The following is a 19,580-nucleotide window of genomic DNA, read 5'->3' as shown; positions in this document are numbered from 1 at the left end:
GTGACCTTGTCGTGTTATATGATCAGGATCCTGAAAGGTTGGGATTGAGGAAGTTCGAGCCAATGTGTCTAAGCCCATACATTGTTAAACGTATTCTTGATAAAGGAGCCTATGATCTTGTTTATTTCGATGCAATTCCATTGGTGCAACCTAGAAATGGGTTGTACCTTAAAAAATACTATGCTTGAGTGATTTTTGCGTAGTTCACTTTGTACCTGTTATATATAGGTGTGTTGAGTGTGTTTGCAGTGTGATTCCCCTTGAAGTTTCTTACGATTTCTGTTAATTTTGTTTACATTTGGTTTGCAGATGTCAACATCTCATCAACCATATGTTTGTTATGCTGATGGCACTAGTCATAGTACTCATAACCTTTCTTCCACAGCATGGTCCATATTTGCTCTAAATGACGATTTAGTAAGTTTACAAGGGATTTTTATTGATCGCTCTAAAAATAATATCGTTGAGTATAGTGCAGTGATGAAACTATTGTTTGATGTTATTTCCCATGGTATTCATCGTATAGTTATCAGACTTGACTCACAACTTGTAGTACTATAGTTGACTAATGTCTATTCAGTTAGAAGTCCAACTATGCTTCGTATGTTCTTAAGGGTTCACCTTCTGGAAAGATATTTTGATTATATCCAATATCAACACATTTATAGAAGTCTAAACACATTCACAAATGCATTAGCAAATCATGTTTTAGATAGCCATTTGCGACACATGTAAATTAAATTCAAGTCACGTCACATACATTGAATGAGATAATAGAACATATAAGAAACACTAATAGGTAAATAACTATATATATATATATATATATATATATATATCAAAGTTTGGTTTTACAAAAACTTGTGCCCGAGACACATATGGCCACACAACCTGTCATATCAAAAAATATACATGCAGTCAAAATATGGCTATATATATAAGCCTCCTAGTAGACTAGTCATGATGCTCATGATAGCAAGCAACTACGTGAGCCATCTTGCATAGTAGCTGAGTGATATGACCAGGCACGCCAACAGTATGACATTGCAGTCTCATAGGGATTTGGTCGAATCTAGTCCGTCTATGCCCTGGGTCAACCCCTCCATGTGTCACTCAACCTCTGTGAGAGTCTAGGCCACATTGAGATCCTACAATACCTCTTGTCCCCTTGTAGCAACATGTACTCCTACTGGTGCCTGTTGTGGTTCTTCCACACGCTGAAGATAGGAGGAACCCATAGGTCAAACAGGTCCAATGTCTGCATGTGAAAAAATCAATAGTTTAGTCTTAGATACATAGAAAATACAAAAAAATAAATATAAAACTTAAAAACTCAAAAAATTATCAAAATGTTTCTTGTTTTACCTATGACACCCCATCGCTCACCATCAGGAAGCACGAGCTCTGGGTCTCCACAGAAATCCATCCCTGCATATGGATAGTCTTCAATCATAATGAGTTGCATGCACAACCATCGGAAGAAGACTGGTGTGAAGCTCATCGATGATGGACCTGCATGTCTGGACATGAGATCCACCCATCTCCTCATCCATGGGACTCTCAAATCTACAGGATCTAGTGAGATATGTTATGGTCGAAGTAATGGAATCTGCTCCAAGGAAAATGAAATCAAGATTGAACCATAACCAAAGTTCTTCAACCATCCATCCTTTTCCTTGGTCAGTTGTTCCTTCATATTTTCTAGTACTCCCTCGCTCTAGTTGAATATTGTTGACTCCATACATTCTAGAGCATATTGTATATGAGACCTATTGGCCAAATGTAGAGTAGCACTACCAACCAATCTAGCAATTATAAACAAGATCATCCTCAAAGGTAAATGGACCACATCCTTTATCTCGATTTCTCATTCTTGGTTAGTTAGGATCGAGGTCTAGAGTGTGTGTTGATGTAATCCTTGATTTTCTCTCCACCCTTCCTCGAACCAAATAATGATATGGGGGCACTTTGCCTCGATAGACCTGTCAATAAGTATATGTATTCCACCTGTATCTCAAGCATATGTGCTCCAAGTATAAAATCTTGTGCCTGAACATCCCATGCTCAGATAAGATACTCCAACATCTCCATCTTTTGCCTCATCCCAGGAAGCCAAAAAAATTTCAGGAGCCCATAATCTCTCAATGCTTGGATAATGGTTGGATCATTAGTTGCATTCATATCTTATTCCTCATGTTCTCTTTCTCGCCATATCAGAGCCATTTTGTTCCGATGAAAACCTGAAACACGAAAAGAAGAATCATTAGAGTGAATTTCATGCAAAAAACTAGGAAGATTCTGAGTGAAATGGGAAAAATAAATTTGTGAATTGCGTCCAACGCACCCTCCTAAGGGAGGACAGTGTTCTGCTTCGCCCTAGAAAGTGCATTTTTTCCTACCCAACGCACCTTTCGACACTGTTGGGGTGCGTTGGAGCTAGGGCGAAAAATTAAAGCCCTAAATCCCTCCAAAAAAAGATAAAAAATAAATAAATAAAATATAAATCAATCAAACCAAAATGTAGAACGAAAGAAGAAGGTGAGGTCTCCTACCTGGAAGTGGTGACACTCGAAATGATCCACTAGATTGGTCGTAATTAGCTGCAGAAGATTGAGGGCAAAAAGCACTCAAAACTCACTCACCAAGAGGTAAAATGGTAAAAATAAATTACTTTTTTGCCTATTTATGGTCATTTTCATAATTATTTTATTAATATTTTAATATTTTGACCTAAATGTGACTCAATTTATCATGAATTAGGTATTTTTAATATTTTGGTGGTGTTTTGAGCAGGTTAATAGTTTTTTAATGGATTTGATGTTGCCTGAATTGAAACAGATCATTTTGACCAAAGAGCATACTTTATCACTTTTTAAGGCTTTGTAAACCCACAAAAAGGGAACCCCCTAGAGTCTCCTTTTAGCTCTTTTTAGACTCCCAATATGAAAATATTTTCAAGCACTTGTCCTTTCAAACTCGTTAAAGTAAATGAAAATACATCTACTCAGTACAGGTTTAACCCTTTTCTGGACTGAGAAAGACTAATTACGAAAACGGAATACCTTAGTTGAACATGGCTAAGAGGTTCTCGTAAGTATTGTTTTATGCCTTTTCAGACACAAGAGACAACTTTATGAAAAGGAACCTTTGGATTTTTATTTTTCACCTCTTTTTCAAACCCTTTAAACATGAAAAAGGAGTCGAGTTAGACCTTCGTTGGACTCGTAAAAACTTCAAACAGTGATGGACTTATCGAGCATGATGAGACTAGGCCACTCCTTCTCAGGTTTTGTTAAATATACTCAAAGGGATTCATCCAAAGGATGAACTTACAGATCAGGGATATGTTATCCTCCTCAGGCTTGTTAAAAAGTAAAGAGGTACTGACCAGAAATGGTTGGGGAAATTGGGAAAATAGTGTACTCTACCTATTAATGGAAACGAGTCGCCCTTGAACATGACACTCGTCCACTTCATCTGAGTGGTTATTGGGTTGGGGAATTTGCTTGTCTTTTTGGTTCATCATACCATATCAAAGCCTCCACTTTGGTTCTGGGTCAATGCTGCCAACTCCATTCAGTGTCGCCAATATGTTCAAAGAAGTCATTCAACTAATATACTCTTAAGCCTTCATTCCATGTCTTCCATTCCTGAACCAATTCCACATTAGCATCATTCAGTCTCAAATCATGATACCCATTTCATGTTTTTGATGGGGGATACATCTAGTCCCTCCTACGACGGGTTGCTTCATGTCGACATCATCTCATTTTCCAGGAAGTTGACTTAGAAACTTCCTTCGGTACCTTGGAGCTTGCATACATCAATGTCAAGTTTCCTCGCTCTCGGCGACAAGCTCTCATCATTGGCCTTCTACCGAAAGGTTTTGTGTGTTGTTCAACTTCAACTCATTCATTCATGCCATACAGATTGTATTGTTGTACCTTGAGAGCCATTAACATCATCGGCGGTTTCTCTCGCGTCTGTTAATGTCTTACATCATTAGAAAGTAATCAAATGGTGTCTACGATGTTTGACTCCAGTTCCTTTATTCACATGGTTAGACCCGTACATTGGATGCTCGAGTGAACAAGATAGAAGACCCCAGATCTAATTCCATCCATCTGAGCTACGCTTTCAGGATTAATGCAACATTACAAAGCACGATGGCTATGACCATTCAAACAGTCATCCAATCATGGATCCATACTTTTTCACTAGTGGACACGACTTCTTGATCATTTTACATGTAATGTTAGCTTATGTGTTGAGCATGAGTATGCCTTCCTCGTCAAAAGATATCATGATGAAAATGTATTGTAACAAATGATAATCTCGACCAGTGGTTCTTGATCTAAACTTGTCACAACGTAAATCACTTTCTAAATACACAAAGTCCTAAGCATGACCTTTCTAAATAACTAATTTTCTGGGTCTAACTACTTCAAATTATAGTTTTTAATCCCCAGTGCATCATGCCCCTTTAAAGACTTTTGTTTAGTAGCAGCTTGCTCCTTGCTGGGGGTGCGTTGATTCTAGAAATTTAGGAAAATTAAAAAGAATCCCGAAGCTTCCTCTTCCATAAGCTTCCAGTGGTTGTTTTAACCATTTACCTTGGATAAGAAGCTTGAGTCCTCTCTAATCCTACCTTGGAGACTTCACCTCTTATCCCTTGAGCTCATCCTCTCATCTTAAGTGGATCTCAAGCCTAGATTGGTAAATGGATAATAATTCCTAAACTACCATCCCTCTCCTATAAATTTACTGCCATCTACAACATCAGGGTTGGCTTTTGGAGACTAATCATGCCCTCATGTTGCTGCCTTGAATCTAAGAGAGTCATCATCTTCATGCATTAGGGTGACATTGAGGTGTTCTTTGTGACAAGGAAGGACAAGTCAACTTGGGGAGATCTCTACAAGATCAACTACTATTCTTGGTTATAAACTCTCTCCTATTTCTATTAATACAAAGAGTATATTGTTTTCCTATATGTGTTATGTTACATTTACATTAATGTACTTCAATTCTTTACGGATCCATTAAATAGAGTAATTGAATTATGTTATGTAGATGTTGTGGATCTTTGGCTTGTTGTGAATATATGTGCAAGTTCTAATTATAGCAAGCGGAGCTACGATTGGAGCTTACAAGCCAGGAGGAAAGTAAATCTTGCGACGGATTCCAAGTGTTATGAGGAAATTTCAATTGTGGACAAAAGTATCTTCCCTAGACCTAGTGGACTGGTCTAGAACAATAGAAAGCAAAGAACATATAGTTTCCCTTAGAGAAATTGAAGAATGGAAAATAGGCTTACATGGAATCCATTGCAAGCTTCACTTTCCTCCTGGCTTGTAAGCTCCAACCGTAGCTCTGAATTCTATAATTAGAACCTGCACATACATCCAAAACAAGCCAAGGATCCACAACATCTACGTAGCATAACTGAATTACTCTACTCAATGGATCAGCAAAACATTGAAATATGTGAATGTAAAAGTAACATAACACATATAGGAAAACTATATACTCTTTGTATTAATATGAATAGGAGAGATTTTACAACCAATTCAAGTAGTTGACATTGTAGAGATCCCCCCCAAGTTGACTTGTCATTCCTTATCACAAAGCATACCTCAATTTCAGCCTAATGCATGAAGATGATGACTCTCTTAGATTCAATATAGCAACTTGAACGCATGATTAGTCTCCAAAAGCCAACCCTGATGTTGTAGATGCCAATAAATTTATAGGAGAGGGATGGTAGTTTAGGAATTCTTATCCATTTACCAATCTAGGCTTGAGATCCACTTAAGATGGGAGGATGAGATTAATGGATAAGAGGTGAAATATCCAAGGAAGGATCAGATAGGATTTGAACTTCTTAATCAAGGTAAATGGTTAAAACAACTACTGGAAGCTTTTGGAAGACACAACTTTGGGATCCTTATTAATTTTCCTAAATTTCTAGAATCAACGCACCCCCAGCAAGGGACAAGTTGTTGTTGATCAGCGCTAGTGTAGAATGGAGCAACCTGTTGTTGAACACATGTCTCTAAAGGGGCAGGGTGTGTTGAGCCTTAAAAGAACTGATTTGAAGCAGTTAGACCCAGAAACTAGGGCATTTGGAAATTTCATTCTTAGGGATTTGTGTAGGGATGATGACAACATGTTCACGGACAGTGATTGATCCAGTTTGTAGGCCTATTAACCAGATGTGATAAATGGCCTATAACAGATTGCCCTCTAAAGATCAAAGTCAGAAACGGTGGCTAATGACTGAAGTGCTCTACCTTGTGACAAGTTCGGATCAAGAACAATCGGTCGAGACCGTCATCTGTTACAATACATTTCATCATGATATATTTGTTGAGTGAGGCATACCCATGCTCAACACATAAGCTAAAATTACATGTACAATGATCAAGAAGTAGTGTCCACCGATGTCAAGGTGTGGATCCATGATTGGATTACTATCTATATGATCATAACCATCATTCTTGGTAATATTACATTAATCCTGAAAGCACAACCCGGATAGACAAAACTAGATCTGGGGTCTTCTATCTCGTTCACTTAATCGTCCAATGCACGAGTCTAACCATGTGAATAAAGGAGTTGGACTCGAACATGGAAGGCACCATATGATTACTAGTCAATGATGTAAGTCATTAACATATGCGAGAGAAACCATCGATGATGTTAATGGATCTTAAGGTAGAGTAGTACAATTCGTATGGTGTGAATGAATGAGTTGAAGATAAACACCACACAGAACTTTCAGTCAAAGGCCAATGATGAAAATCATTTTCAAGAGTGAGGAAACTTGTTATTTATGTATACAAGTCCCAAGGTACTGAAGGAAGAGTTTCTAAGTCAACTTCCTGGATAATGAGTTGATGTCGATAGGAAGCGACTCGTTGTAGGAGGGCCTTGATGTATCCCCCATCAACGACACAAAGTGGGTATCAATATTTTAGGTATAATGATATTGATGTGGAACTAGTTTAGGAACAACATACATGGAATGAAAGCTTAAGAGTATCATAGAAAAATAAGTTGAAGGAATTCTCTTGAACATATCAGCGACACTGAATGGAGGTTGCAGCATTGACCTAAAACCGAAAGCGGAGGCTTGACACGGTATGATGAACCAAGATACAAACATATTTCGAAACCCAACAACCGCTGAGATGAAGTGGAAGCGTGTCATGTTCAAGAGCAACTCATTGCCATTAATATGTGGAGTACCCTGTTTCCCCAATTTTCCCAACCATTTCTGGTCAGTACCTCTTTGTTTTTTAACAAGCTTGAGGAGGATAACATATGCTTGATGCATAGGTTCATCCTTCAGATGAATCCCTCTAAGTATTTTTCACGAACCCTAAGAAGGAGTGGTTCAGTCTCGTCATGTTCGACGAGTCCGTCGTTGTTTAATGTTTTTACGATTCCATCAAAGATCTAACTCAACTCCTTTTTCATGTTTAGAGAGTTTGAAAAGAGGTGAAAAAGAAAACTCCAAAGGTTCATTTTCGTAAATAGTCTCTTGAGTCCGAAAAGGTAGAAAATAATACTCAGGAGAACCTCTTAGCCATGTTCGACTAAGGTATTCCTTTTTCATAAATAGTTTATCTCAGTCTGGAAAAGGGTTAAACTTATATTGAGTGTCTTTTCATTTACTTTAATGAGTTCGAAAAGACAAGTGCTCGACAATATTTTCATATTTTGGGAGTCTGAAAAGAGCTAAAAGAGGACTCCAAGGGGTTCCTTTTTTGTAAGTTTACAAAGCCCGAAAAAGCGATAAAAGTATTCTTTTTGGTCAAAATGATCTATTTCAATCTAGACATCATCAAATTTGTTAAACATTTGTCAAATTGCTCAAAACACCACGAAAGGATTAAAAATACCTGATCCATGATAAAATTGAGTCACATTTAGGTCAAAATATTAAAATATTAATAAAATAATTATGAAAATGACCATAAAATAGGCAAAAAGTAATTCATTTTTACCATTTCACATTTTACCTCTTAGTGAGTAAGTTCTAAGTGTTTTTTACCCTCGATCTTCTGCAATTGATTGCGGCCAATCTAGTGGATCATTTCGAGCATTGTCACTTCTAGGTAGGAGCTATAACCTTCCTCTTTCTTTTCATGCTTCCATTTTGTCATTTCATGCAAGTTTTCTCATTTTTTAGGGGCTTAGGCCTCTAATTTCTCGCCCTAGGTCCAACTCACCCCCAAAAATTCGAAAGGAGCATTGAATAGGCAATAAATTCACTAAGGAGGGTGTTGTAGTGCATTATCTCCCCTTAGAGGGTTGCGTTGAGCGCAATTCCCAAATTGGTTTTTCCCTATGCTCTCAAAATTCTTGCATTTTTTTGCATGAAACTCACCCTAATGATTCTTCTTGTCATGTTTTAGGTCTTCATCGAAACAAAATGGATTTAATATGGAGAGAAAGAGAACATGAGTAACAAGATTTAAATGAAGCTAATGATGCAGCCATTATGCAGGCTTTGAGAGATTGTGGGCTCTCAAAAAAAATTTGGCTTCCTGGGATGAGGCAACAAATGGAGCTATTGCAGTATCTTGTCTGAGCATGGGTGTTTAGGCATAAGCATTCAGACTTGGTGCACATATGCTTGAGATATAAGTGGAAACTATATACTTCTTGATAGGTTTATCGATGCGAGGGGCCCCCATCTCTTTATCTGGTGCGAGAAGGGGTGGAGAGACAATCAAGGATTACATTAATGCACATTGTAGACTGAGATCCTGACCGACCACGGTGGCAAGATTGAGATCAGGGATGTGGTATGTTTTCCTCAGAGGACAATCTTGTTTATCATTGCCAAATTGACTGGTAGTGCTACTCTACATTTTCCCAATAGGTCTCATATGCACTACGCTCTAAAGTGTATGGAGTCGATAGTATTCAACTAGAGTGAGGGAGTATTGGTAAATATGAAGGAACAACTGACCAAGGAAAAGGATGGACAGTTGAAGAACTTTTCTTATGGTTTGATTTTGATTTCATTTGCCTTACAACAGATTCCATTGCTAAGGAAACAACATATCTCACTCGAGCCTGCATATCTGAGAGTACCACAGATGAGGAGGTGGGTGGATCTCATGTCCAAACATGCAGGTCCATCATCAATGACCTTCACACCAGTCTTCTTTTGATGGTTGTGCATGCAACTCATTATGATTGAAGGTTATCCATATGCAGGGATGGAATTCTATGGAGACCCGAAGCTCGTGCTTCCTGATGGCAAGTGATGGGCTGCCATAGATAAATCAAGAATCATTTTGATAATTTTTTGAGGTTTTTTTAAGTTTTACAAGTTTTTACATATCCGAGACTAAACTATTGATTTTTCTACATGCAGACGTTGGACCCATTCGACCTATGCATTCCCCCTATCTTTAGTGTGTGGGAGAAACACAACAGGAACTAGTAGGAGTATAGGTTACTACATGTGCACGAGAGGTATTGCAAGATCTCAATGTGGTCGAGACTCTTGCAAAGGTTGAGCGACACATGGAGGGGTTGACCCAAGGTATAGACAATACTAGGGTCAACCAGATCCCTATGAGACTATAACGTCATACTATTGGCATACCTGGTTGTATCAACCATCTACTCTGTAAGATGACTCGTGCAGTGGCTTACTATCATGAGCACCATTATTATTCTACTAGGAGGCTTATTTATATAGCCATATTTTGATTGCATGTATATTTTGATATGACAGGTTGTGTGACCATATGTGTCTCAGGAACAATTTTTTGTAAAACAAAAAATTTGATATATATACATATATCTATCTATCGTTGTTTCTTATATGTTCTATTATCTCATTCAATGTATGTGATGTGACTTGAATTTAATTTACATGTGTCGCAAATGTCTATCTAAAACATGATTTTCTAATGCATTTGCTAATGTGTTTAGATTTATAAAAATGTGTTGATATTGGATATAATCAAAATATATTTCCAGAAGGTGAACCTTTAAGAACATACGAAGCATAGTTTGACTCCTTACTAAATAAACATTAGTTAATTGTAGTACTACAAGTTATGAGTTAAGTCTGATAACTATAAGGCAGATACCATGAGAAATAACATCAGACAACAGTTTGATCATTGCATTATACTCAGCAATATTATTTGTAAAGCAACTAATACAAATCCCTTGTAAACTCACTAACTCGCCATTTTGAGCATATATAGCCCATGCTACGGAAGAAATATTCCCAATACTATGACTAGCACCATCAGCATAACCAACATATGATTGAAGCAATGCCAACATCTACAAACCAAATGTAAACAAGATTAATAGAAACTGTAAGAAACTCCGAAGGGAGTCACACTGCAAACACACTCAACACGCCTATATATAGAATGTACACTGTGAATTACCCAAAAATTCTCAAGCATAGTATCTTTAAGGTACAACCCATTTCTAGGTTGTGCCAATGGAACTCCATTGAAATAAAAAAGCTCATAGGCCCCTTTAGCAAGAACATGCTTGACAATATATGGGCCTAGCCACATTTGCTTGAAATTCCTCGATCCTAACTTTTCAGACTCTTGATCATACAAGAAGACAAGGTCACCTTATGAGAAGACACGAGGCTTGACATTGTTTTCGTATTGTGCCTTAATGTGTATCTTATGAGCTTCATTAGCCAACGTGGCATCACTATGGGTTCATCTAAGTGCATCAGATGTAAGAGATGCTCTTCTTCTGCAGAAGTGGCAGGGAGGAGCTCAACAACCAGTCTCAAAGACAGAATTTCACACTCAATAGGAAGGATTGCTTCCATATCATATACCAATTGAAATGGTGTAAACCCAGTAGCAGTCTGAACAGAATTTCGATATGCCCACAAGGCAGCATAAAGGATAAGATGTCAATTTGATTTGCGAACCCCTATAATACGTTGAAGCATTGTCTTCAAAATTTTATTGACGGCCTCAACTTTCCCATTCACCTGAGGGTAATAGGGGGTTGAAATCTCATGGGAGAGACCCAACTTAGAAATCAGCTCAGACATCATGTGGTTACGAAAATGTTTCCCTTGGTTTGTAACTATAGCCTGTGGTACACCAAACCTCCCAATGAAATGAGTGAAGAAAAAGTGAGTAGTTGTTTCATCAGTGTTATTGTATCTAGGCATCACCTCGACCCACATAGTAAAATAATCAACCACTATAATGATATAATCATGCCCCTCGACAAAGTGAGGGTTACATGTCATGAAATCAATACCCCATTTTGCAAATGGTCCAACGATGATAACGGGGTGTAAAGGAGTAGGTCAAGCATGGATTTTACAATCGTATATGTGGCAGGCATGACACTTTTGAACTATGAGAATGTAGTCTCAAAACATAGTAGGCCAAAAGTAGCCAACATGTAAAATTTTCTATGCAATGGCATACCCAGACATATAACCACCACATTCCCCAGAATGACATTCATTCAAGACTTTCTCGGCCTCCTCATGTGTGAGGAACCTTCGGAAAGATCGTCGACAAAGTGTATCTCCGATTATAATATAGTTTTTAGCTTGATATTGGGTACGTCGTTGGTCAGAATGAGAGGTATCAGACCATAAAGTATGGGTTTGGATATATATGATAATATATCCATACCATGGGTCAAATTATGTGATCAGGAACAACGACTAATCCAAAGTAGAATCACCAGACGTTATTTCAGTTTCGGTTGTGCGAAGGTCACAAATTAGTTCAACAAAAATTAAGGATTTCTTTGACTTGGATTTGATGAACTCGAAATCGAACTCCTAAAGGATGACAATCCACTTGGAATACTTTCCCCCCAACAATTGTTGTGAGAATACTTATGTCATGGGGTTGCAATAAGAAAAAACCATAGTTTTTTGAAGCAATATATAATGGCGGAACCTTTGGACGGCTTGGACAGCTGTTAAAGCTAACTTTTTGACATGGGTATATTTGATCTATCATTCAAGTTCCAACTCAAATAATAAATAGGATGTTCGGTCCTTACATTGTCCTCTTGGAACAATACCATAGCGATGGTAGTATCTGCATCAGCGAAGTACATGAAGTAATCGCGTCGGTAATCTCGAGGATACAACAAGAAGGCCTGAATTAGAACATCTTTTAAGGCATCAAACACCTTTTGAGTAGCATTGTCCAAATGGAAGGGAACCCCTTTATTTAACAAGTGAGTAAATCCTTTGGTCAGTTCAGCATAGTTGGGAATGAACCTCTGAAGAAAGTTAGCTTTCCCCTGGAATTGTTGAAGCTGAAGGAGGTAAGAAGGACCAGGCAGATCTATGATTGCATGGACTTTTAATGGGTTAATATGAATTCCATGTTTCGATGCAACAAAAGTAAGAATTCAACCAAAACTGACACAAAACACACATTTGTATGGATTGAGCCTGATTTTACAGTGTCGAAAATGTAAAAAGATAGCCCTAAGGTGCATAAGATGATCAATACGAAGTTTCGAGTGAGCAGGAAGCTCGTCCAAATATGGTTGTACGATATGTTTTATGCCATGGAAGGCATAATTCATTTCCCTCTGAAACGTGGCCCCAACATTTTCAATCCGAAAGGGAGCTTTTGATATGCAAATGTGCCCCAGGGACAGATAAATGCAATTTTATGTTGGTTCGCTGGGAGAATATTGATTTGATTGTATCTGGAAAAACCATCCATAAATGAAAATATCTCACAACCAGCACAATCATCAATAATCTGGTCGATGAATGAGGTAGGATAATTGTCCTTAGAACAAGCATTATTAATGTCTCGATAATCGACACACACACAAATTGTTCCATATTTCTACATTACAGGAACAATGTTTGACACCCAATCGGTTAAAGGTACTAGGTAGATGAAACTAATGTGTAGAATGTTTTCAACTTCAACTTTAATAGCGACATCCTTCTTAGGATGGACCGGACGAAAGTGCTACCAAACCGGCTTAGCATCGGGATACGTCTTAAGTTCATGTACAATGATGTTTGGGTCGATACTTGGCATCTCTTCCTAAGACCAAGCAAAAACTTCTCGAAAATCCTAGAAAAGGGCTTTATAGGTCTTGATCTCATTAGGAGAGAAAAGACACATTGATATGTACGTTCTCAACAATGTCGTGTTTGATTGAAATGTAGAGAAGGATAGTCTCTTCAATATTCGACAAAATATTCTTAGAATCGACACCATGGATGGATATAGAATTCATAGACGTATCAATGATATTGGGCCGATATAGTTCACTAAGATTATACTCGAAGGAATTTGGCAAGGAGGAATGGTGATGATGATTGTCCCACGACGCATCATCCGGCATCATGATCTCCATGATGGTCCCATTCGTAGAAAATGTATGAGAGAAGGAATCAACAATGTAAACTTTGAAACGGGAACTATAAACTCAAAACGGAAACTCTGGCCAAAAAACTCTGAAAAAACATCAAAAACAGTGCTAAAAATGAAAAGTGTGTATACTGGAACGATGGTTTTTTTTTTAGGGTCGATTTTGAACATGTTTTAAAAATGGTAGTGAAACAAAACTTTCGTGCAAAAAACACCCTGAAAACGTAAAGTGTTGATACTGGAACGATGATTTTTCTTTTAGGGTCAATTTTTAACATTTTTAAAAAATGTTAGTAAAACCGAATTTTTATGTGTAAAAAAACAATTGTTTATGAGGAAAAAAACACACTAATGTTTTTGGTAGAATAACATTTTTCTTTCCTAAGTATAAATTCAACATGTTTTAGTAATGACCATAAAGATAAAATAATGGGATCTGAAATACATTAAAATTCTATTACCCCGGAATCACCCTGCCACACCCGCAGGCCGTTGGGCCGTCGGGGAGGGGCGGAGGACTGTCTGGAATCGACCCACCACTCCGTGGGACATTGGGCCGCCAGGGTGGGGCGGAGGGTTGCGGACAGCCTCCATCAAACCCCAGCGGCCCAACAGCCCGCGGGGGTGGGGCGGAGGGTTGCAGATAGCCTCCGCCCCACCTCGGTGGCCCAACAAACTGCGAGGGGTGGGGCAAAGGGCTGCAGACAGCCTCCGCCCCACCCCGGCGGCCCGTAGGGGTGGTGGGGTGATTCCGGGAATCAGCTCGCCCTCCACCCCACCCCGGTGGCCCAATGGCCCGCGGGGGTGGCGAGGTGATTCTGGGAATCACCTCGCCACCTCCAAGGGCCATTGGGTAGCCAGGGTGGGGTGGAGGGCTGCGAACAGCCTCCACCCCACCCAATGGCCAAACAGGCTAGGGGAGTGGCGGGGTGATTCCGAGAATCATCCCGCCCTCCGCCCCACCCCGGCAGCCCAACGGCCCAAGGGGGTGGTGGGGTGATTCCCAGAATCGCCCCGCCACCCAAGCGGGCCGTTGGGCCGCAGGGGTGGGGCGAAGGCTGTCCGCAACCCTCCGCCACACCCCTACAGCCCAACGGCTCACAGGGGGTGACGGGGTGATTCCCGGAATCACCCCGCCACCTCACGAGCCATTGGGCAACCAGGGTGGGGGAGGCTGGGGGTAGCGGGGTGATTCCCTGAATCACCCCACCACCCTCAAGGGCCATTGGTCCATCGGGGTGGGGCGGAGGCTGCGCACTCCAGTGACCCAATGACCTGCGGAGGCGGCGGGGTGATTTCGGGAATCACCCCGCCGCCCCCACAAGCCATTGGGCCGCCGAGGTGGGGCGGAGGCTGGGGGTGGCGGGGTGATCCCGGGATCACCCCGCCACCCCCACGGGCCGTTGGGTCACCAAAGTGGGGCAGAGGCTACCGACCTCGGCAGCCCAACGACCCACTGGGGTGGCGAGGTGATTTTGGGAATCACCTCGCCCTCTGCCCCACCTAGGCGGCCCAACAGCTCGCGGGGTTGGCAGTGTGATTCCGAGAATCACCCCGCCCTCCGCCGCACCCCAGTGGCCCAACGACTCGCGGGACTGGCGGGGTGATTCCGGAAATCACCCCGCCCTCCGCCCCACCCCGGCGGCCCAGTGGCCCGTGGGAGTGGCGGGGTGAATCTAGGAATCACCACGCCCTCTGCCCCACCCTGACAGCCCAACGACCCACGGTGGTGGCGGGGTGATTCTGTGAATCACCCCGCCCTTAGCCCCACCCCGGTGGCCAAACGGCCTGCGGGGGTGGTAGGGTGATTCAGGGGAATCACCCCGCCCTCCACCCACCCCAGCGGCCCAATGGCGTGCGAGGGTGGCGAGGTGATTATGGGAATCACCCCGCCCTCTGCCCCACCACAGCGGCCCAATGGCTCGCAGGGGTGGCAGGGTGATTCCGGGAATCAGCCCGCCCTCCGCCCCACCCGAGCAACCCAACGACCTGCAGGGGTGGCAGGGTGATTCCGGGAATCACCCCGCCCTCTACACCACCCTGGCGACCCAACGGCCCACAAGGGTGGTGGGGTGATTCTGGGAATCACCCGGTCCTTCGCCCCCCCCTGGCAGCCGAACGACCCGCGGGGGTGGCGCGGTGATTCCGAGAATCACCCTCCCTCCGCCCCACCCCAGCAGCCCAACGGCCCACGGGGGTCACAGGGTGATTCTAGGAATCACGTCACCCTTCGCCCCACCCAGGCAGCCCAACGGCCCGCAGAGGAGGCAAGCTGATTCCGGGAATCACACCGCCCTCCGCCACACCCCGGCGACACAACGGCCGCAGTAGTGGCAGGGTGATTCTGGGAATCACCCTGCCCTTTGCCACACCCCAGCATCCCAACGGCCCGTGGGGGTGGCGGGGTGATTCTGGGAATCACCCCGCCCTCCGCCCCACCCCGGCGGCCCAAAGGTTCACGAGGGTGATTCCCCGCACTCTGCCCCACCTCGGCAACCCAATGACCCGCGGGGGTGGCGGGGTGATTCCGGGAATCACCTCGCCCTCCGCCACCTCGACGGCCCAACTACCCGCGAAGGTGGCGAGCTGATTCCGGGAATCACCCTGCCCTCCACCTCACCCCGGCAACCCAACAGCCCGCGAGGGTGTCGAGGTGATTCCGGGAATCACCCTGCCCTCCACTTGGGGTGGTGGGGTGATTCTGGGAATCACCCCGCCCTCCACTGGGGGTGGTGGGGTGATTCTCGGAATTACACCACCCTACGCCACACCCCAGCAGCCCAATGGCCCGCAGGGGTGGCGAGGTGATTATGGGAATCACCCCGCCCTTCACCCAACCCCGGTGGCCCAACGGCCCACAGGAGTGGCGAGGTGATTCTGGGAATCACCCCGCCCTCCACCCCACCCCGGAGGCCCAATGGCCCGCGAGGGTGGCAAAGCGATTCTAGGAATCGCCCCACCCTCCACCCCACCCCAATGGCCCAACGGCCCGCGGGGGTGGCGAGGTGATTCCAGGAATCACCTCGCCCTCTGCCCCACCCCGACGGCCCAACGGCCTGCAGGGGTCGCGGGGTGATTCCGGGAAACACCTCGCCCTCCGCCCCACCCCGGCGACCCAACGGCCTGCTAGGTTAGCGGTGTGATTCAGGCCATTGGACCATCGGGGTGCGGCAAAGGGAGAGGTGATTCCCGGAATCACCACATGACCCCCATGGGTCGTTAGGCTGCCAGGGTGGGGCGGAGGCTGTCCGCAGCCCTCCTCCCCAACCCGACAGACCAACGACTCGTGAGGGTGGTGGGGTGATTCTGGGAATCACCCCGCTCTCCCACCTCGGAGGCTCAATGGCCAGCGGGGGTGGCGAGGTGATTCCGGGAATCACCTCGCCACCCCCGTTGGCCATTAAGCCGCCGAGGTGGGAGGGCAGGGTGATTCCCAGAATCACCTCCCCTCCCACCTTAGCGTCTCAATGGCCAACGAGGGTGGCGAGGTGATTCCGGGAATCACCTCGCCACCCCCACAGGACATTGGGCCGCTGAGGTGGGGCAGAGGCAACGACCTGTGGGGTGGTGGGGTGATTCTTGGAATCACCCTGCCCTTCGCCTCACCCCGGCACCCAACGACCCGCGAGGGGTGGCGAAGCGATTCCGAAGATCACCCTGCCACCCCCGCGGGCCGTTGGGCCGCCAGGGTGCGATAGAGGGTTGCGAACAGCCTCCACACCACCCCGGCTATCACGCCCCTACACTGGAGGTACTCTTCCAACCACACTATAGCGAGGTGCAGCATTACCAACCGTTTTCTTTTCACCAATACTTACGATTGTAGACTACACCTAACATTCCATACTTAGTTTATTTTTCGTTACCAAGTATTATCTTTGTCCTTTATACAGATGAAAACCCATACATATTCATCATCAACAACAATTAACACATATACAATTGCACAACAGTATAAAGGGAGGGGCAACTCCCTGCAATATGAGTCTGCCCAATATCAATATATATAATTTTCCACTTTTACAAAGTATAAGCTAAATCTTGGGAAACCCCAAATTTACACTTAACCAAATTTCCAACTTTTGGCAAACTTGGTTGCCCAGCTCGTCAGTGCCTCTGCACGGTCGCCACACGACTCACCAACCCTTTGTTCACCTCATTGCACGTCTTCACCCGACTCGCTCTCTGTTTGTTCAGCAAACGCCCAAATCATGTTATCCTTCCTGACCTCCATTCGGTGGACCACATGCAGTCCTGCCTGCCTGACTCACGTTTACGACCTCCGATTCCAACCTTCGTTTTGGCATGCACGACGTGCCCTTGCTCGATCGTCCGTCCGTACGTCCACCCCCGCCTTCGCACGACTCACCCAAGTCCACCCGAACGCCTTCACCCTAACTCGTTCACCTAGGTCACCTGACGACCTCACCCGAACGACTTCACCCGGGTCGCCCGACGACCTGACCCGGCTCACCCGAATGACTTCCCTCGGGTTGCTCGATGACTTCACCTGAGTTCGTCCGAATGACCTCACTTAGCTCGCTCGAACGACCTCACCCGAGTTTTCTGCCTGACGACCTCGCCCGAGTTTCCTGCACGAGTTTCTCACCCGAGTTTTCTGCACGAGTTTCTCACCCGAGTTTTGCCTGTCGTGCAGGCTCATCCACGCACTGCAGAACTCCTTTGATCGAACTCGTGTTGATTGAATGATGCCTTTGCCTCCACAAATGCATGCCAATATATACGAGTGGGTGGCAGGTTGTGTCACCCGGCCGACCCACGCCCAACGCCCAAGCCAACTCGTTCACAATGTGTTGTCTCGCCCAGGAGGAGGGTCGGCCCACCCAACTCGTGGGACCGCCCCCTCAACTCGCCCAACACCTTATAAACTCGTTTCCTTGCTCGTTCACTTCGCATTTTCTCATGCTCCTCGCACACACTTCGCATGGTGAAGGTGACCCGGACCGCAGGTCCTTACATCCTCCCCCACTTGAAGTCATTGTCGTCCTCGACAATATCTCATCCCGGCAACCATCTGTCACCAAGATATCCATACCAAGGCATATACTCCATCGGTATGTCATACATCGGAAAATCATCTCAATCCATGATCATCAACCATCTTATCGCAATCTCCACATGCTGCTCTCCATCGTGGAGGCTGGTCCCTCCATCTCAAGCTACATGCTTCCTGCAACATATCGTGTTGACCTCATCATGTGTCATCCTCATGTGAACTGCTGCCATGATACTCCAACATAATGCTAACACATCTCTGTACATGCTGCAGCCTTCCCATGTTTAAACTAGTCAGGTGATCAGTCCAACTGTCACGCTCAAACCATGAGAATGTACATCCTCATGCCACCATCAGTCGTTTCTCAGAACATCCTGTCACATCATCAACTCGATCAAGAATCCATCTCCATATAAGTGTAAGCCATGGTCAGGTCCATGAAGTAAACTCCATCTCATCTGCAACATGTTGTCCATGATGTTTGGTGTCAATGTGCTACATGAAATCAGTTGCATCTATCCCAACATCATCATCCATATGTGTATCTCCTCAATATGAAGAGATCATCTCATCAAACTCCGACTCTCGATGTGCCACATCCAGGTCCATGAAGCTACCTCCATCATATCTGTGATGTGCCATCCCTCAAGTCTACTGTGGAAACAAGTATACACCTGTCTCATTTATCCATGTGCTGCCCATGATCATAGATCAATCAGCTCCCTTGTGTCAAAAGTGGTTAAGTCTCGACTCAACCTATGCCCAAGTGTTGCTACCAAGGCATCATCATCGTCGTAACTCCATCACTCCAAAGTGTCTCATATCGATCCTCCTCATCAAGTCACTCTTTCAAGCCACACCCATACATGTACTCGAAAGTGTGCACCCCATCCTGCATCAAATTCTCTGACCTTAGCTCCTCAATGCATTAGATCTTCCAAGTCCACCATATATGAAGTCCAAAAGTCACAACCTCATGTCATCATGAGCTCCATGAATCATCTCCAACCAACATCCAACAAGCATACAAGTCTCAGCCCAAAGGTCTTTGCAAGATGCCTCAGCTCTCCATGTAGTAGGAATGCTCCATAGTCTGCTCACAACCACAACCAAGTCCATGGCCTTGTTATACAATAGTGCACAACATCTCCATCGGCTCATAAGTA

Source organism: Pinus tabuliformis, chromosome Q (assembly GCF_031772625.1).
Source record: "Pinus tabuliformis cultivar Carrire ecotype Pingquan chromosome Q, CPIR1, whole genome shotgun sequence".
NCBI classification, from domain to species: Eukaryota; Viridiplantae; Streptophyta; class Pinopsida; order Pinales; family Pinaceae; genus Pinus; species Pinus tabuliformis.
This window is presented reverse-complemented; position numbering follows the sequence as displayed.